The sequence below is a fragment of the Stegastes partitus genome, unplaced genomic scaffold (genome assembly GCF_000690725.1).
Source record: "Stegastes partitus isolate 25-593 unplaced genomic scaffold, Stegastes_partitus-1.0.2 Scaffold474, whole genome shotgun sequence".
NCBI lineage: Eukaryota > Metazoa > Chordata > Actinopteri > Pomacentridae > Stegastes > Stegastes partitus.
The window spans coordinates 244,415-259,828 of record NW_007578205.1 but is presented as its reverse complement, the minus strand read 5'-3'; the positions used below and the strand labels follow the sequence as shown (position 1 = coordinate 259,828).

Genomic DNA, 15,414 nt, shown 5'->3' with positions numbered 1-15,414 from the left:
GTAGTTTGCTTCTTTATATTGTCTCTATGTTGTTAAAAAAAAAAGAACTTGGCCTGTTGTATTCTTATCAGCTTTTTGTTATTTTCCAGGATCAAAATCAGGACTTTTTGTGTCCCAGTAAGTTGTGATAGTGAGCCAGCATGTAATGCCAGGAACCTGAATTTAATTAGGAGAAACTAGTGTTACTATCAGAGCTATAGGTGGAAAACTACTACTTGTAAATATATAACCTCACACTTTAAGCAGCTCCTTTAATATCACATTGTTTTGAATACTTTTCTGAAATCCCATCATTCCCAAGTGTTACAAACATTGTTCAAGACAGTTTGTGTGTCGAAGGCAATCGAACGATCAGCTTTTTAGGTCAAAGTTGAACCCTGCAGGTTTATTAATGACAGCTAAGGAGGTTCACGGTTAATGATTGACAACCGACTAGGATGTGTGCACATGTGTGCAGGCATGTTCATCGTGTGTTTGCGTTACAGATTTCAATGTAAGGCTTCAGTGTGTGTTTAAATATGTAAAGAGGAGGTGTGTGTTTGTAGGTAGGAAAAGAGACAAAGAGTCCTTGATAGTGAGAGTGCTCTGCTGCAGGTGTGTGTGGCGCTGTTGCATGTGTGCGTTTGTGCTCCGGTGACGACACGTGTGCGGGTCTGGGCAGGGTTAGCGTGTGACGTTGTGTTGCTCGGGGAGTATGCTGAGCTCCCAGCAGCTCTCAGTCATTCACTCAGCTCTCAGTCACACTTGCAAGAGGTTTTGCTCAGCGGTGACCGAACACAAAGAGGAAGGAGACAACAGCAAGACATCTGGTAAGACTCTTGTTTTAATCTGAAATTTATGCATTTTACTAGTTGCTGTACTTAAATAGAAGTATCAGGACTTTCATGTAATTTCTTTTTCATTCTTTCAGTCTTATTTTCTTAATCTCAACTTGCTTCCTGCCCCTTAAACAATTTAGTTTTTCTTTTCCAATGCTGACTTGAAGATAAAATGTGGCTGCTTTTTTCTTGTCATGTTCGCCTTTTTGAAAATTATTTTCCTTCTGTTCAGTTACATGTGAGTTGGTCTTTGCTTTGTAATATAAGCCACCAGCAGATTATATCAGATTTTACCTCCACCTGCGATATCCGTACCTGCTTGCACACATCTCTCAGACAGTTTATTACAGTTTATTACAGCACAAGATGCAATTATCTTGATTACTCCTCTTTTTTTTGCTTTCTGTTAGCAATGTCTTTTACAGATAGTGTTTAAGCACAATTTAACTTTCATTTTGTCATTATTTTATATATTTACATTTGCTGCCACATTTCAACAACAAAGAATTCAGAATAACAATACCATCAATACTAAAAAAAAAAAAAAGTTTTTCAAATTAGTCCTTAACTTTGCTTATTTTGTGTGTCTTTTTTTCCTCATTTTTGGCAAGTGAATGACCCTGATAATACAAGTTTAAAAATCGGAAAGAGACTCTTTAACTAAAAGAGTACTGCAGGTTGTTCCTATTTTATGTATGAGTGTCAACTAGCTAGTTATTGGTTCTTAATTAACAATAGCCATGATATTAAAACAGTGTTACAATGATACTATGGTAATAATGCACAGACTGTCTCTCTTCCTTCCTACACTCGTGTTTTAACTGTAATTAATTTGTCTAAAAATACACAAAACACACAACCAACAAAGTTAAAGATAAACTAGATTTTTTTTTTTTAATATTACAAAGTATCAGTATCAGGAATCCTTTTAGCCACAGTAATTGTGTCGAGGAAACACGATACCAACAGGCCTAATATTGATTATTTCATGTATTTTTGTTTTTGTTTGTGCTAGCTCTCAACAAGCATGCTAACGAACTAACTTGTTTTTCAAGTGTTATTTAAGTAAAAAGCTAAATGTATCTGGTTGGTGTACTTACCGCTTTTGTAAATAAATGTAATTATTTCGAGAAATACTCGCTTGCTAGAGAGTCCAGGGAGACGATTAAAACCACTCAAATGAAGCGCGCTAAATATGAAGCTGCATTGAGCGCTCAGCTAGCTTAGCATAGCAAATGCTAAAAACGGCGACAAACAGCTAACCTGGTCTGACAGGACTTATTTAAGAAATCGTCCATGACATAATCCTCAAATAACTTTAACCTGCTGTTTTTACAGTTTACAAAAGCAAGATGTAAGCTAAGCTAAGCTACTGAGCTAATAGTCATAGCTTTAGACTTACAAACATACAAACATGGGAGGGGCATCAGCGCTAGTTTGAAAAAGTGCTCGTCTCTAGTAGATGCCATAGTTTTTATCTGCAAAATAAATTAATAAATAAAATAAAATGGAGGACCAGAAGCTAAATTAGCATAAATGCATTGATAATCGTATTTTGTGTAGTTTTTTTCATATGATTCTGTTCAAAATATAGATTCTGGCAGGAAAATTCAGAAGTGTTTTTCCACAGAGCAGCGTTTGTTTCGACCTCTTACGTAACTAAAGGTGAAAAGGTTTAAAAGTCATTAATGAATCATAAACAGTAAATACTGCTGCTTTCTGTTGTAAAGCCTTCCAGTGTGTTTCATCGGTGATGTCACAACAGGTGTTTTCTCGCTCCCTGCTGTGACATCATCATCCGTGGTGTCAAACTAATATTTAAGTTTAGTCTCATCTCATATTTTTAGAAATGAGGGATTTAGAACCCGTCGTTTTTATTGTTATTTAGAATGAACCAGCGGTTATGCCGGCATTAGCGCTGATAGGGAGTCATCGATTTTGGCAGCGGTTCAACATCCAGCAGGTGAACTGAGTGTCAAAGTCTGACTCTGTGTGTGCAACGTCTGTGTTTGTCCTCAGCCGAAGAACACTGTGTCTTTTAGTTTTGACATCCAGCTTTTATCGCCGGCCTGATAACGGCGACTCTGACCTCCAGCCTCGGTCACAAACACATACAGTACATAGACGTGTTTACATACACAAAGTCAAGCGAAAAGCAGAACTAAGCGTCCCAAACACTGTGACCGAGAGTTAGTCATTTTTCTACTTACACATCTTGTGATGCTCGCATAGCAGATTTGTCACAAGCTCAGATGATTCACACTGAAAAAGCAGGAAGACACATACCAAAGGCTCAGGAGTTGCCGTGAAGTGGGTCGGACTTTGTGGGAGAGAGGAGGAAATTTAGAGATGAGGGCAGGGTTATACAAGGGGTTTAATCTATAATCTCGCTTTCTTTTTCTCTCTTGGAGGTAACCAAAGAGAAGGAAGAAGTGCAACAGAAGCGACAAGAGAGCAAAGAGAAGATGGCAATTGGCAAGAACTCCAGGAAGAGCTCAGCCCGAAGCTCCATCAGAGCCCCCAAGTTCCTGGACAAATCCAACGGCTTCTACGGTCGCCTCGATGAGCCTGACATGGCCACAGATGGAAGAGAAGTGGAGGAGAACGTGATGGGTGACGGCAGCAGAGTCGAGAGCAGGTCATCCCTAAACGTGGAGCACAATTCTGGTGCTGACGAGAGAGAAGAAGCGGAGCACTTCACCGAAGGCATGATGGAAGACGACGGTGAGACTCTCCTCCAAAGGAAACCCAGCCGGCGCAGCAGCAGGTGGAGGAGAAGCTCCAGGAGGAAGCAGAAGGAGGGGAAGGCCGAGGAGGAGCAGGCCAGAGACGAGAGGCCGAGCCTGGGCACGGAGAGGCCAGTGGACGTGGTGGAGCTGGAGATACAGGTGGAGAAGATGAAGAAGGAAGAGCCGGCGCTCGTTCACTTCCCGGTTCGGGAGGAAGCCGACGACCAGGTCCTGATCAGAGACAAGAAGAGAGGGAGAGAAGAGGAGGGAGAGGAGGAGAGGAAGATGAGGAGGGAGCAGGAGGAGGGGATGAAGGTGGTGAAGAGGAAGAACTTCCGCAAGGTGAGGAGAGAACGCAAACGGTCGAGCTTGTGCTGATTCCAGAAACTTTTATTGCCCTTCGCCTCACATGTGCATAAATTCCACATCAGGCCACGTGGTTAAAGTTTAAGCCGCTGAAGGTTACATAACCAAATGTGGGGAGTTTGTTGAGCAGAGGGGTAAAGTTCTCCCTCCACATCCTCCACGCAGAGCAGGCTGGGTTATTAATCACCATGGAAACTATCATTTCACCTTAATAACTGATTGCCTCCAGGGCAAGGTACAGGGTGCACGTCGCCAGCGCTTTCAGCAACAGGGTGTTTATTTTCCTTTACGTCACCTTTTAATGCCACGAAAAATGAAGCAGGAGCAGGTTTCACTTTTAGTCTTTTTTAGCAGCACAAGTGGGAACTCACTGCTCGTACCGTCACGAGTGGTGAAGAGTTTCTGACACACTTTTAGAGGTGACATTCCTGCGCCTCCTATCAGCTCCTTTGATCAGTGGAACGGAGCAAAGCAGCGCTGACCCGCCTGCTAAACCCACACCATAAAAAACATTCCTCTGCTGCTAATCGGCTCCGTCCTCGGGAGCAAGAGTCGGAGATTAGAAGACGGTTGCACCAACGACGCTGCAGAACCTTAGTGTCATAAAAAAAAACCTCTGTGTGCTCTAATGAAGAACTACTCTCCTGCTCACTCTGTAGCCGGTTGAGTGTTTCCTGATTGGTATAAAGTCACCCGTTACTATAGCAACAGGAGCAGTAGTTCCCGACCATTTTCCAGTGACTGAAATTTTTTTTTTTTTCCCGGGTGGAATTTAGATAAAGTAAATAACACTCTTTAATTTCCTTGGGAATTTCCCTGTAAGCAACCATGTGATTCTGCACCACCTACACAGACAATAGTCAATTCTTCCAAATGACAAAAGTTATTTCCAGCCCAGTTAAAGCAAACAAAGTTATCTGAACATGCAAAACGGTAAATATCATTTACAAGGAAGCACACGGTAATAAACAAATATCTTCTTGGGTTTCAGTGGTTCCGCTTTGTGCTGCTGATACCACAGCACAGATAGACGTCTGTGAGGCCTCCATGAATCAAACTTATTTCCCAGAACATCCAATAAATGCTTTGCTTGGACCCCCAAGATGATTCGGGTGACGTTTGTTCTGCTTCCAACGCATCAACTTTAAGAACTGACTGTAAATAAGCCCACCCACTGTAACAAGGTGATCTGTATTGTTCATTTCGTCTGTTGGTAGTTTTGTTGTTGTGGCCGAATTGAGTAAATATAACGACACAGTTCTGCCGGGGGAACTTTTGAGGAATTTATCGGAAGGCGATTCTTAGAGAAAAAGCGACAAAGGACCCTGAATCCAAATTTCCAAAACTGTAATTTATGACCAAATATCTACAAAACTACAAAATAACTACATCCTTAGATTCATTGAGCAGCCGTCAACACAACACACACACCGGCTTCCATCTTATCTATGTGTCCAATATCTGTACAAAGCCAATGATTCTGTATTATAGACATTTAAATCTGTACCTTTGTGTCCCTTCTGCGTCTGATCATGAGCTCTAACTGCGACCCTCTTGTTCCCATCAGGCCTTGGACCGAGCGTTTCGCCGCGGCTGGGAGGCCTTCATCACCAACCTCTACAGCGTCACGCTCACGCCCGTCACCTCCTCGCCGTCGTCCCCTTCGTCGAAGAAGAAGCTCCAGCACAGCTCGGTGTTAGCCGAGTTTCAGTAGAGCCGGAGGACGACATGGACAATAAAAGCAAACTCTTTTTTTTAAAAATGTTTAATACAATTGAATCAGAGTCATGCAGCGTTTTTTGAACAGCGATGGACAATCCTGCCTGTGTGACGTCAGTGTTTGAGTCTCACTTTAGGCCTCGAATACGCTAATTAAATGTTAGCTACTGAGTTTTAATTGCTCGTTGTTACGTTTACTGCCTTATCACATCAGTTTGCACAAACACTGCAGGGATTATTTAATGAGCTGCAGGAGACACGCTGCTGATTTGACGGTGACGTCTATGAGACGAGGAAGTCTGGTCTTTATGGGACTGAGTTCAGCAGCTTCCGGTTCTCTTCTTCTGCGTTGCTAATTTTAGATTTTACTCAAAGGTGTGAGAGCATCTTTACTAATCAGCTCCTTAAATCTGGTCCACGGTTAAGAGCTTGTAGTGCAAATAGCCTCTGGTTCCTCTGGTTAACAATATGAAACGAGTGTTGATGTGTAACCAAAAGGAGCGGAAGGTAGCGATGACTGACTAGTGGACTTTAGTTCTGGAGATTTTCACATTTCTTTCTGATTATCGCTGCTATTTGTGGCTGTCTGGCAGCTAATCAGTAATCAGTTGTGGTTAATGACAGCAGGACACAGAACCCTGCACAGCCAGTCAGTATTTAGACAACGTGTCGTCATGCATATTTGTATTCTGCTATTTAAGGAAAAATTGGAGTTTCAACCAGATTGTTGTTACATCTGCGTGTGCACACGAATGCAAGAGTTGTCACCCGGTACAGCTTGTTAGTGTCTTCCTCATGAGATCCCTGTTTGTTCTGGTGAAGGTTATTAAACCTGAAGGGACAGAGCGGAAGAATGTATGCGTGGGTGTGTGTTTGTGCAAGAAAAACCGAAACTCTTTGTATTTTTTTTTTTGCCTCTAAATTAATATTTAATCCAGCAGCAGGACCTAATGTACATTTTTCTCCTGTTTGATTACAGCTACATGTTTTTTTTTATGTGTGTTGTGATTTTATAAAGATTTCCAAAGCCGAAATGTCAAACTGTATTTAAGAACTATTAATTATTTACCTTTGTAGACATGAAAATAATAAAGTTTGCAATAAACTTGATGCAATTTTTAATATAATCAACTATGAATTTGCTTTTTTTATTACCTCATGTGTACCTGGGAGTTGCTGAACAATAGATTCAATACAAAGAAGTAGAAAAATGCACTACTTTTTAATGAAATAAATCAGTTTTTGACATAACCAGAGCCTTTAAAGTCATGAACATTCACAAGAACAACGTCTGAGTAAATACAATAGATATTTTGCTGGTTGGGGGCTGCAAGGTGACTCAGCGGTTAGCACCGTTGCCTCACAGCAAGACAGTCGCCGGTTTACGTCCTGGTGAGGACACCCGGGATTTTTCTGCGTGGAGTTTGCATGTTCTCCCCGTGCAGCGTGGGTTCTCTCCGGGTTCTCCGGCTTCCTCCCACAGTCCAAAAACATGTTGAGGTTAATTGGTGAATCTAAATTGTTCATAGGTGTGAATGTGAGTGTGCTTGGTTGTCTGTCTCTAAGTGTAGCCCTGTGATAGACTGGTGACCTGTCCAGGGTGTCTCCTGCCTTCACCCTGAGTCAGCTGGGATAGACTCCAGCCCCCCATGACCCTCATGAGGATTAAGCGGTGTATAGATAATGGATGGATTTTACTGGTTGAAGTCAATATTTGTAAAAACTGTCACTTTAACTGAATCTGCTTTTTAATTAGTTGGAAGAAACATGTGAATGAAATGAATCAGCCGTAAAACACAACATCCCATCATCTGGTGCCATAGCAACTGACACTAAAAGTAATTACAATTCTTAAATTGAGATGAAGATTTAACTTGCTGAACTATAAAATATACAACTGGCACTTTGAAAAAGAAAGCCAATAGTTTGTCCAAGTGCCAACTATGATTTAACACAAGTATAATCTGATCTGTGGACTCAACAAAATGTCTCACCTGATATGCCATAACAGGCTTTATCGGTTTGGTGTATTTATGGATGTTCACTCGGGGATATCACAGTAATCATACCACGTCATACGTAACACATTATTGCTGTTATACTTCTGATTGTAGTCGGGATAGTGGCGGTGACGGGAGACTACACACGTATTACAAACCACATCATAATAGTCCAAAGTTCAGTTTAGTTGTAATTCCAACCATAAAAATTTACTTCACATTCTGTTTTCACCCCTGATGAACTTCAGCTCTTCTTGCAGACTAATAAACAGTTTTATCGTGCCACCAGACAAGTAGTACCAAATAAAATGCACAACCTTGCACGTTCATACAAACAAAATCATTTAAAGAGCAACTTGCAGGTTGGCGACTCCGATGAAGTAATGTGTGGAAAATGAAGCAGAAACTCTGAAAATGTCTGTATATATGCAGCAGAATAGGATTCAGAACTGTTGACAGTTTTACAAAGAACACAAGGTGGCCTTGACCTCATAAAAGGGAAAGTGGCCGAGCAATCTCAATGTTAACAGTAAGAAATGTACAAACTGTAGTTCTGATACTGAAGAGACAAATGCAAACAAACATGATGGAACATTTTATAATCAAGAGCCTGCAAGGTGTCAAAGAAACCACAAACAAACAGCGATTAGAAGAAAGTAGAGCAGGGCAAGTGTCAGGCCCCGTTTACACATAGCAATAACGGGAATATTTCAATGTGTTTGGGCCTTTGGTTTACACATAAATGAAGCTACAAGTCACCAAAAACGATCATATCTGAAAACTCCGGCCAAAGTGGAGATTTGGAAAAACGTTTGCATGTAGGCAGGAGGAGATGGAGCTTGAAATCTCGGTTTCATCAGCGTCATATGTGAACGACCCATGTTTACAGTTTGACTACGTCCATATATTTGGACTGACATGTTTTCCAGTCAATATATTCAAGAATTTGACTTGTTTTGTCCTCTAACACCACATTTAGGAGTAGCTCTACTTCTCTATCGGTTCAGACGACCCTCGCGCCATTATCGTTGAAGTGACAAGAAGTTTTTGATGTTGCGTTTTTTCCAGGATTCTGATTGGCTAGCATGGCCAATTACACTGTCCCCTATAGGTTTGGCATGCTCATAGATTCTATTGAAAACAATCTGGTGTGAACAATGTTTTTTCTGAAAACGTAGATCTGTTTTTGTGAATACCCGGCTATGTGTACATGTGGACTTAGTTTCTAACGTTTTTCTGTCATGCATCTGGATATAACAAGACTCGTATTGGCCAATGTTCATATGTTAATTTCCTAGAAAGCTTAAATACAAATTTAGCCAAAAAATCATCCTGCAAATTGCTTTTTAAGGCGCTATTATGTTTCTGCAGTAGAGGAGGCTGCAGTTTGAGGATCCTTGTTTTTCATGAGAGCACCACCTAGTGAACTGGGTGATTACCTCAGGCTGTGTCTCATGGCTTTAAAGGGTTGTTACACTCAAACAGCACTTTGTATCGGACAACGTTTGGCTTGAAAGGTTTATTCCATCCAAATACCAATTTTATGGCTAAAAGTTGCACATTGAGCAGTTTGTTTAATTAGTAAAATTAGGTTATTTTTGGGATTTGTAGTCAATAGATCTCAACTAGATTTAAAAAAAAAAAGAAAAGAGGTAAGACAGCACCACCTAGTGCAGTGGAGAGTTAAGTTAGTGGCATATTAAACTCATGACCACATGTATGTGCCTCTCCTTTCAACTAAATCAATTCAACCTTTCAGTCTGTTTGACGTTTATTGCCTACATAGGCCATATATAGTATTATTATACCCTATGATTCCATCCTTATTTTACCTAATAATGCCCCAACATGCAACTCTTAGTATCAAATTTACGTTAGACTGCAGGACAGAACTTTGTATTTTCCTTAAGTAAACCTTTAAAGCCACAAGTCGTCAAGCAGAAAGCACTATTTGAGTAGAATAAACTTTTAAAACCACAAATACTTTAACAACAGTGCAGCATTTAGGAGGGATTAAACCACAAGTCGAAGAATTAAGCAATCATCCATCATCCAGATATCTCCATATGAGTGTGTTTGGTGCTGTATAAAGTATTTGGAATTCAATCTAAGACCGTAGCATTTCATTTATTATTATTATTTTGCATTTATATGTGGTATTTGAAGAACAAAATGAGTGATTAATTAACAACAAAACAGATTATGTTTTGATTATGACTGCTCTTACTTGTCCAGTCTGTGCTGTGTTTCAGTGTCTCTGCTCCCATCTAGTGGAAGGAAAAAACATGGCGGCCTTTCCAAACGAAGCTGACGTCGTAAAATTAAAATTTAAGCTTTATTCAAACTTTATCTTTTGCATAATCATTATTGTTTTTGCTCTAAACTTGGATATAATTTCTTTGTCGCGTTTATTTGATTCAAAGCATGTGGTAACGTCCGTAAGGAGCCATTTTCCCGGTGAAAGTTAGCCGGTGGGAGGAGTCCTGCAGGCCGGACATAAAAAGGAGACGCACCGGCTTCTTCTTCCACTTCCTCCTCTCCTCTAACCGAGGTAAGATCACTCACGTCTGCTCACTCTTATTCAGTTTTACAATTTAATTATTCATTGGAAACCTTTAAAGAGTTGCAGAACTGCAGTAAATATGCAGCTCAGTCTTCATTTTTAGCTTATTTAGGCTAAAAGCTAAGGTGCAATTTTAGCTAGCAGCCTGTGTTCTCCGTTTGGGTTCAGCAGCGAGCAGAGCTTCAATCCTCAACCATCCATCTGTAATATCCACTCATTTTATCTGTTTACGTTTTGCTATCAGAAGAAAAACATGTTGACTAACTGTTGCATGTCATATTATTATATTTTAAGCTCATTTATTTAGCCGCTGCTGGTGAAGGCGCGGTTGCTAGCTAGCAGCTTCTCACAGTGATGATAATTTTCACAGACCTGTCCTGAATGACTGTGATTGTACTTTTATTATTCTGACGTGAGAAGCTATTTTCACTATAATAGTGACTTTCACCGACTCGAACCGTCCTCGAGACGTTACACAGAGCGGTCACGTGGTAGCCAGTATGGACGTTTGCCAGCTAGCTGCAACATGCTAACTCAAATCTGTATTTGTCTGCTTTCCAGATGGCAAAAGACTCACAACGTGCTTCCTGCAAAGGTAATTTCCTCTAGATCACAATTGCATTAATAGTTGAAGTTTAGCGTGCATTTTAAAGATGTCATTGGAGAAAGCATGGCTAGCAGCATGGCTAACATGGAGCCTCATGCTACAGTGATGTCCAACTTGAACTCTCTCACTGAATGAATCTCTTGAGGAAACTTTAATCTCTCTATTTCTGAGTAGCATGAAGCTGTCACGAGTGTGCACATCTGTAACTGTGCTTTAAACTCACTAAAGGCTTTCTTTATTTTATTTTTCAGGTGTGAAGCGTGTGGGGAGACTCCCTGCATGAGGTAATTGCACATTTTGAGTCCTACTAAATGAATAGATTTTGTCAGCAACTAAACTGAACAGGCCGTGCTTTTCACACTAGAGCTGTATAATTTAATTGTTTAAAAAATATGCAGTCGGCAAATCAGAAAGGCTGCAATGTAGGACAGGCAAGGTGTGGCTATTAAGTGAGACTTGTGTATTTCAGTTTTTAGATTATTCTGCAGTGTATGAAAGTCGAGTTGGCCTTTCTAGATGTGGCTGTTGAGGAGCTCAGTGCTGCGGTGATGAATCTCTGAACTCTCTCTTACCGAATCAGCCTTTGAAGAAACTTCTTTACCAGATTCTGAGTAGCATATGAGCTCCAACTGACATCCAAAAAACTGTAAGAAAGGTAGCTTTTGGTAAAAATTTCCCACATTCATTTTATTCTTCCTTTAGCAGATGCTGAAAGTTCTTTGAAGATGAAGAACAAGAATGAGTGACTCCTGCAGGTGAGCATCTCTAAAGTTAAAGTATGACTCCACAAAGGCTCCAACTGATGAGTTTAATAAAAGACAAGCATATGCCTGACTTTTGTGATGATCCGTTAATTCTGATGAGCCCCTTCAGAGATGCCAAAGCTGATTAGTTTTATTATTTATAACTAACCAGATTTCTCTCTTGTAGGCCTTTACAGTCTGCTCAGGACACCTTGAAGCTGCTTTAAAATGCACTGAGGTGAGTAAAATGCTGCTTACTCCAAGAGTTTGTTCAGAAGTGGGGCATAAACATGATGATTATCATAAATGACAAGCATATGCCTGATCACAGTGATGTCGCCTTTAATCTGATTCCCCTTACATGAGCTGATGAAATATTCAACACCACTGCATTGTGATTAACCGGCGTGTTTCTCTGTTAGGTTCAACTTTGATGTGAAATGTCAGAAGGGGGCGATGCCACGTCGACGTGTAAGTATTCATTTTATGTCATCGTTACAGCAATTATCAGAAATGCCTTTCATGTAGCACTCACTTCCATAAAACAAATTGCTGTTATAAAGTTAATGTGAGCTCCTGTATGCTGGAGACGATCCAATAACTGTCAGACTATACATTTGAAATGCACGCTGTGAAGTGAAAGGCGAGGTGTTGGTTTGAAAGGATGAAATGGGGTCATACCCATCAAACAGCTGGACGACTAATGTCACATGGCAATTTGTCACCAAAGCCCTGATCAAACTTTCAGGTTCTTTTATTGGTGCCAGAAGGAGTTGTTGCTTTTTATTCAAGTGTCATTTCCTCCCACAGTGCCTGCTGACAGACTGTCTGATGGGAATGAACCTAAACGTCTCATGGTAAGATTTGTTTTGTCGCTCCTGTGCTTATTTTAAGAGATGTCCTATAATGCAGTTTCAGTGATGATGATACTTAGCTCACTTTGAACCGATGTGAAACGACACGAACAACTGAGAAACTGCACTTATTTGCAAAGGTGTACTTTGCTGCTGCAGCACCAGTAGTTCTGGTAGAAAATATTAACATTTAAAAAGCTCTGATCAGAGTTTTGACTTTTTAATTTAATTACTGAGATCTGTTTTCTTTTAATCAATTTGTTGTTGCAGCTCTAATCTGTCTTAGTTTGAATGTTCAATAGGAACATTTAAAAAGAGTTTCTCTTGAATAATATAATAAACCTTTTATTTATTTTTTTCCCCCCCAGGTCATTCTTTGACTGCTTCAGCATCATGATGGAGGCGTTCTGGTTCAAGGTAAGATGTCAGATCACTGTTATGAAAACAACCACAACTCTTTAGTCTTAGATCTGCTGAAAATGATGAGATACATCTGGAATCTCGTTCGTCTGAACTCCTGTTGAGAAATAAAATATCTGACATCAGCGATGGCCAGTTAATAATTTGTGAATTACATGTTTTGAGCTTGGACCTGACAGTGTCGTCTCTTACAGGTAGCTGGTTTTGGACATTGAAGAAGCTGCTGTCTTATCACCAACTGATGCTTGATCAGGTGAGTGAGCCCTTGAGAGCATTCACATCAGTACACTGTTGTTAAAACGGGAAAATGTGAAGCTCTAAATCACCAGGCTTGTAGCCACGATGAAAGAATTGGAAGTTAAAACACTGCAGACATCAGTCACATCCAGTTTCCTTCATGATGACTCCTGCACACGTCTTACGCCTCGTGTTCATGCCAGACCTGAAAAGGTGAACCCACTGGTGTGACCTTGGCAAGAAGGGGATGACCCGTTGGGGTTACCAACAGTCTGAATGGAAACGAACACGGATGTGACGGTTTTTAGTCATACGCCAAGTCTGAGAACAAATTATCCATGAGCAATTGTGGGTTTTTTTTTTTCTTAAATTTGATCCATCTGACTGCCATTGAGTCATGCTTAGGAACAAACTTCAGTTAAAATCAATCCTGAACTTGAAACAACTTCTGTATGCCTCCTTCAGGATGGTGCTGTCAAACTATAGCGAATGTTAACATAACTTGAATGCATCGTGTAAATGCCAGACTTTGCATATTAACGCCTGATAAGACGCTGAGAACTGAGGCATGGTGGTTATTTAGCAATTTGAAAATATGCTGGTTGTCACCATCAAAGCATTAATTCTGTGTTTCAGTTAGCAAATATGTGATCTTAACCTTTTTTCCCCCCCTGCTCTTTTCTAGGTTGAAACAGTCCTGAAGCAAGAGGACGAGGTTCTCCAGATTTAAGGTAAATGTCTGGTTGGCGCTCTCACACTAGCCAGTCAGTTGAGCAGAAGTGATGAGCCTCAGTTACCGCCCCAGTCTGACAATTCATGACTGATTGGTACCCTCTGATCACCACCACTTGGGATTCACTCACTCCGTCATCAAACTGCTTCACAAACTAAACTGAACTTTCTCCCGTTACAGGTTTCCTCTTCTGGGTGCCGATGAGTCAAACGTCATCCCCACTGCTGCCTGGACTGTGCTTCAGGTAAATGAGCAAGCGTAGTGTTGCTGCTGGGATCGTGGATATGATGTGCACCATTGGCAACAGTCAAGGGATCCCCGCTCTTCTTATCCCTTACTCCTTTGCTCATCCTCCTGGTGACCTGGTACGACACTGAGAACCCTGAGTCTTATCAGGTGTAAGGTGATCTGCTGGAGTTCTGATGGAGGCTGAGTGGAGTGTCTGACTGAAAATTCCTCCTGATCACATCCTAGAAGCAGAAAATTTCATTTACACAGCTTGAAATTTGTACAGCCTTTTTCCAACACATGACCAGAACGTTCTACTGAAACAAGCGTGTGTTTATATACTTTTAATCAAGGTGCCGAGTCGTCACTGCACTCTTAAAGACAGACTGAAGGTACTTAGAATATTTTTTTTTTACTGTAAATTAACTATAGCTCATGTTAGCTACTTAGAGATGAAAATGTCAGTTGAGCAATAAAAATGGGAAACTAGAGAGAAACATTGCATCAGTGGTCTTTGAAATGGATGGATGCTAACCACCCTGTGCTACAGTGTAAATGTCACACAACTCCTAACTTGTCAACGTTTCTTTTTTTCCTTGCAGCTTGAAGTCATCTCACTGATCTCGTGCTCCGTCGGTCCATGTTTCGGTGAGTATCTGAGGAACGCAGCAGCTTGAACTAGACTTAGTTTCAGAAAATCCAGTTTAAAAATGTGATGAGCTGTTGTTACCGCCCCAGTCTGAAGATTCATGACTGATTGGTCTACCCTCTGATTGAAGCTAAAACATGACATGCTAATATTAAAGGTAAACATTTCTTGCAATCTGTTTCTAAGATGTCGCTTCTCTTTGCAGCCTGGAGAGAACTTCTGTGCCGTCATGAAGATCCATCAGCCATGCTGCCAATGAAGTGGGAATTCAAAATAAAACTGTTGGCCTATCATATGTATGGTCTCCTTGTTCCTTTTTTTTTGTGTGTTTTTCCCACACAATACTTTGTCCCATAACTCAGATTGTGGAAGTGGAAGTTACAGGAGAAAATCGCAAAGTCCAACTGTCAGCTGTACAAGTGCTGTTTGAGATAAATCATGCAGCGCTGTCAGCACTGGCAGTTTTCTTGATTAGTCATCGACTCTAAAAGTGCTGCGTTTTCCAGCGACGCTTTTTGAGAGCAACACTTGAATCCAGATGATAACCAGGTTGTTGCACAAAGAAACGCACTGTCAAAGCTGAATCCTGTTTTCTGCATGTGATCTGATTAAAAATGAGGCTTTGATTACCCAGCATTAATGATCAGCCTATAAGGTCCATAATGGAGTAGCTCATTGCTGATACATGTAGTAGCTCAACCAGCCTGTGTTCTGTTGTGCAGGCAGGTTTTCGTTTCATAGCATCCTG

The 15,414-nt window shown here is 40.8% G+C and overlaps 2 long non-coding RNA genes across 6 annotated transcripts; both read left to right on the top strand.

The window, feature by feature from the left end:
- The first annotated feature begins 3,841 nt into the window (after positions 1-3,841).
- Positions 3,842-5,668, top strand: LOC103360927 (uncharacterized). Its single transcript, XR_520379.1, has 2 exons — positions 3,842-3,889; positions 5,481-5,668. It is a non-coding gene; the product is annotated as an uncharacterized LOC103360927 (long non-coding RNA).
- Positions 5,669-10,148: 4,480 nt separating this feature from the next.
- On the top strand, positions 10,149-14,961 carry LOC103360925 (uncharacterized). 5 transcript variants are annotated; one of them, XR_520376.1, is made up of 14 exons: positions 10,149-10,183; positions 10,757-10,790; positions 11,054-11,086; positions 11,508-11,557; positions 11,733-11,783; positions 11,968-12,016; positions 12,356-12,402; positions 12,768-12,816; positions 13,014-13,072; positions 13,742-13,787; positions 13,970-14,033; positions 14,371-14,409; positions 14,620-14,665; positions 14,872-14,961. It is a non-coding gene; the product is annotated as an uncharacterized LOC103360925 (long non-coding RNA). The 5 variants fall into 5 exon arrangements; XR_520374.1 differs by lacking the exon at positions 14,371-14,409; XR_520375.1 differs by lacking the exon at positions 14,371-14,409 and having other exon boundaries at positions 11,505-11,557.
- Positions 14,962-15,414: the final 453 nt, after the last annotated feature.